Consider the following 5,533-nt stretch of genomic DNA (forward strand, 5'->3'; position numbering starts at 1 on the left):
AATAAGCATTCAGTTAGCATCACTGAGTCCCAAGGAAGCTTTTGGGATCATTCATACAAGCCCAGGTGCTCTCTATCATCCTCACGACCTCCATTTTCAGAGGTAAGTTTCTGAACTCTATCTCTTTAATTTAAGTACTCTTTGTGATAAAGCTCGATTCTATCTTGTTCAGCATCATCAGAGGATTGAAAACCCTCTATCATCATTCATTTATTCATCTTGTTTGTCATTTAATTTTAAATTTAGGGTTCATGTGTTCTTAGAGTTCTCTGAGAAATTAGGTAGCTATAGTTAATATAAATAAATGTTAGTTACATATCAGGGTTCGTGAGGAAATTTAGAGCAAGATTGATGTTTACATCATGCCATTTAGTTGAGAAACCAGAGAGTTAGAAATTTGAAAATCTTTGAGCTCGAGGAAGAAGATGACTATGGTGGCGCGCGAAATTCAAATCCATGGGTTAGGTTTATTTTATTTTGAATGGTATGCGTTTTACAAACGAATTCATCGTTTGCCCTAGTGGCCTCTGTCGCGGGCGAAAAACCGTTTTGTTCCTCTTTTTTGGGATGAGACACCTGATGCCTTCTTTGGGCTCGAGTGCTCAAAAAAATGATTTTTCTTTTGTACCGACCAAACTTTTTATTATTTCCAAAGGAGGAAAAGGAAAAAAGCTGCAATAACCTAAAAGTGGGGGGAGATCTTGGGTAAGAGGGTTGGTTATACGAAGGGAAGGTATTAGCACCCAACGTATCTGTAGTACTCTACAGGGTTCTTTATTGTTTTTTATTCTATGCTATGGTGAAGGTTCTGTTGTGAAATAGGTGGGACCTAAGGTGTTTGTTTGATTATGCTCGCAAAGATCATCGCGATCCTCTGCATACATATCCCTTAAAGGGAATCAGAGCATCTGTAGCTTGGGGTCTACGGGTGCTAAGGTTTGAATGGTTTTTTTGTTTTGTTTTGCTCGCCAAGGATCGACCTTGTGCCTACGTATTCTCAAAGGGATGTTGAGAAAGTCAGAGCAATCGTAGTTCCCACTTATGCTAGTGGAAGTAAAGGAAAATAGACAAATGTCGTCTAAATGCTAGATGTATCTAATCTATATCATCACATACATCTGTTTGTTTTTTGTTTGTTTAACCAGCCTTGTGGCAAAAACTTTCAATGAAGTCAGCCTTGTGACAAAAAGTTTTGATTAATCAGCCAGCCTCGTGGCAAAAGTTTCAATGAAGTCAGCCTTGTGACAAAAACTTTGATTAATCATCCAGTACGGTGGTAAAACAGTTTGATTGATTAGCCAGCCTTGTGGCAAAAAGAAGTTTGATTGATTAGCCAGCCTTGTGGCAAAAAGTTTGATTGATTGATTGTTTGTGATGATATATAAGAGATACTCCTAGCATAGAGATGAAAAATGTCTAATCTCCTAGGGTATTTGATTTGGATATTGGGGATGCTTATAAGAAGCCCGTGGGTCCTTGTACGAAGCCCAAGAGGAGGCTATCCGAGGGTCCTTGCATTGTAAGCCCAAGAGGAGGCTATGGGAGGGACAATCCAGGGTCCTTGCATTGTAAGCCCAAGAGGAGGCTATGGGAGGGTCACTCGTTTGTACAAAGCCCAAGGGGAGGCATGGTATAGTTGGTTTGAGCTCTTAGAGCGATTTCACCGGGAAACCATACTCTATGTCCTAACCTAAACTAGGGAGATTCTTTGCACGAAGCCCAATAGGAGGCTATGGGGAACCTAGTGTTATACTAAGTTGAACAAGTATATATAACACAATCACAAGTATGAACAAGTACGAACAAATATGAACAAGTACATGAACAGATATGAACAGTTATACATATATGACAAAGTGTGTGTATATAATGGAGTTTATGAAGGAAATATACCTGTAAGCATGATCCATTTATATACACAGGGGCTCGAGACTCATACTCGGGGAGAGGTCCACTTGAATTTATTCAACAGCTATGTAAACAGGTATTTACAAAAGGGCTTGGGACTTATACCTACATGGAGGCCCATGGTATATTTTTGGGAAGATTTAAAGAAACCTTCATTTTTGGTTTGTTATTCAGGGTTAAAAATCAAACTGATTGAGATATGTACAAAAGAAAGTGTATGTAAAAAAGCGTACAATGAAATACCTAATTTCATGTACTGGAATGGGTATGTACAAAAGGGGCTCGGGACTTATACCTACATGGAGGCCCATGGTATATTGAAAAGTTTTGTTTCTTTGAAGTTTTGTTGTTTTGAAAATGATTTGAAAAATGTTTGAAAATTGTTTATTTTGAAGAAGTTTTATTGTTTTGAAGAATGTTTTGAAAACTGTACAAAAAGAAAAGAAATGGGACTTACACTCTCTAATATTCGAGAGGCCCCACTTTGTTTTGAAAATCAATTGATCAATTAAAAAGATTTAATCAAAAGTTTCCTTTGAGAATCAAAAAGAAATGGTTTATCGTTTTTGAAAAGAATCACGATCGCTTGTTTTAAAACGATTTGAATTTGACAAAAGTCAACTTAATTAAGTTAAAACAAGTTTTAATGCCTAATTAAGACCTAAATGATTAGGGTTTGATCACAAAAATATTTACAAGTGATTAAGTTTGAAAATCAAATGAAAAAATAATATTTAAAAGTATTAAAAATACTTAAAAATAAGTCATTTTAAACCTATTTAAAAATACATTAAATAAATATATTTTTGTGATTTTTTTTGGATATTCATAAAATACATATATTAAATGAGGAGTATATAAAAAATGAAGAAAAAATGAATTAGTTTGGTTAGTTAATTAATTAAATGAAGTTTGTGAAGAAAATAAAGAAAAATAGTGTTTAAAAAAAATGTTTTGTCTCCACAAGGGTTTGAACCCACGCCCTGAGTTTGAAAGGTGAAAAGTAATACCACTGGGCCACCTGCGTGGCTCAGATATATTATACCTTTATTTGTTTTTATTTGGAAAAAAGTTTGTAATAACAGTTTTGAAAAACAAGTGAAAATGAGAGTTTTGAGAAAATATTGAAAAAAATGGTCCCAGGGGGACTCGAACCTGGGACATTGAGGCGAGTGAGAGATTTAGAGGCAAGCTGGCAACCGCTGGGGCGGTGATACATCCATTATCCTAACTCATTTAATTTTATTATATAATAAAAACAAATTTGAATTTTTGAAATTCCCACTTCATCTTCAACCTCAAGACAAGCCTCCATGGTTGATTTCGGGTTTCTTTGTTTCTCAACCAATTTGAAAAATATAAAAGGCAAACTTGTTCAAATTTTCACCACGAATTCAACCATGTCAATTATTATAATTATAAATCAAAGATGAAGGAGAATTTTGAGAAATCCCAAATTAAACCCTAACTGAACAAATTCAAAATTCTCGAGCCACAGTCAATTTTAATGCAAGTTATGGATTCAGTTAGCTTTAGCATGATCATATGAACAATTTACTTTACAAAATTTATGTTAAATATGCATGAATGATCACATTAGAAAACGCATAAAAAACTCACCTTGGCTGGAATTTTCAGAACTCGAGAGAGTGCTTCCAGATGCAAACTTTTGATCCTATTAGCTTCCTTGAGTGTATTTGAGTGTGTTCCAACCCCTAACTTGCTTTGAAACTTGTTGAAACTCCATGACCAAATCAAAGTGCAGCTTGCTGGTTTTTGAATGAGAGGGCTTGATTGGCACGATACCAGTTGCAATTTTATGGTTTGGATGAGTTCTATATGATGTATATGAGGTGTTGGAAGTGGAAATTTGAGGGATGCACGAGTGGATTTTGTTTTGGCAAGTTTTGGCTCACTTTGTGCATAAATGGAGGTTGAAGAGTGATTATGTGTTTTGGGTATTTTTGAGAGGTGTGAATGGTTCACACAACTTCCATATGATGTTTAGGAAGTGTTAGAAGCATCACTTTGCTTAAAACTTCAAAGGTTTGGAAATTGGTATTTCTCCCTCTTTGAAAACTCATGAACCTTACAACTTAAGAAAGAAAGAGAAAACCAATTCTTTGAGAGGTTTGGTGTGATTTTGAATGTGATTTCCATCTCTATTTATAGGCCATGAAATCTGATTACAAGCCTTGGCAAGTTGAGAATGCAATGATGGTTTTGGTTTAAGAAGATAAAAGAGAATATTTCCATTTAATGCTTTAGGTTAAAAACCTAAACCATGGTTAAAAAACTCAAGTTCCCTAATATTCTCTCCAATCTGATCTTTAGAGATAAGAATCTTGCTGTCATCATTTCATTTGATCATTTCTTGCATTATTGGTCATATAGTATAAGAACTTTGTGAGAAAATGGTGAAAATTCAAGCATAAGGACCTCTAATGACAAAATTCAAAACCATGGCTACACTCCATATTTTTTCATGCTCTTGGACATTTTGGAAAGCTCATGTTATGTACTTCAAAACCCTAGTTGAAAGTTTCTTCAAGACCTTTAAGGAAGTGGGTGAAAAATATCCATGAACTTTGAAGAAAATGAGATTTTAAGTGAAATTTTCATAAAGTTCCAACTTTGAAGCTCCATATCTCTTAAATGGTTGATCTTATGGAAAAAAATTATATGTGTCAAAGTTGTTTATTGGATCAAAATCTACAACTTTCATGTTGGAAGTTTTTTTCAGTTTGTAGGTGAAATTTTGAGAAATTCCCTTCCAAAGTTTGGAAAAAACCATGAAAAACACTTAGAAATTTTTCTAAGTATGAAAAGTCAAACTTTTGACTTTTTGATTCTTGATTGATTTTCTTGATTTTTCTTGATCAAATGACTTCATATATCATATATTGATGATTCAAAACTTCAAAAGTCATGGTTGACCAAAATTCCCAAAAGTCAAAGGTGTTCTTGTACAGTTGACTTTTTCAGACGAATCGCGTTTCTGGAGATTTCAAATGAAACAGGCTATCCTCACCAAATGAATGGTATGAATGGATCACATTGAAGAATTAGAGGTTATTGAGCCATGTTTTGAGTTGTAGCATCATTTCCTGATTAAAAAGTCAGTTGTTCAGTGAATTAGGTCAAAAACCCTAATTGTCGACCAGATGCAATTGATGACTGTAGGTCTTGAATTGAGATGTAATTTCCATTGGATTTTGTCATAGGGATTATTTGAGGATGATTGAAACTTTTGATTGACTTCCTGGGGATTTTTAGGGTTTCCCAAATGTGATCCCTGATTTCAGTCCCTGATAGTTCAAAACCCTTATCTGATGATTTGAATTTTCACTGTTGATCAATCCTTGTGTAGGAGATGTTCTGAGTCAATGGATTAGGTCAAAATGATGCACTTGGGGTCTTGAGGTCATGTCCCAAGTCATTAGGTCAAATCCTGAGCAAAGGTCAGGAGTATGCTATCTTCAGTCAAAACCCTAATCTGGTTGATTCAAAGTCCCTAAGCTTGTTGAAATGAATCTCTGAGGACCAAATGTTGATTGTTGATGAAGATGGTTCTTTTGAGATGAAGGGAGAACAAAACCCTAATTGATTGTTACTTGTACTGATG

This window comes from Vicia villosa, unplaced genomic scaffold, assembly GCF_029867415.1.
Source record: "Vicia villosa cultivar HV-30 ecotype Madison, WI unplaced genomic scaffold, Vvil1.0 ctg.000955F_1_1_3, whole genome shotgun sequence".
NCBI classification, from domain to species: Eukaryota; Viridiplantae; Streptophyta; class Magnoliopsida; order Fabales; family Fabaceae; genus Vicia; species Vicia villosa.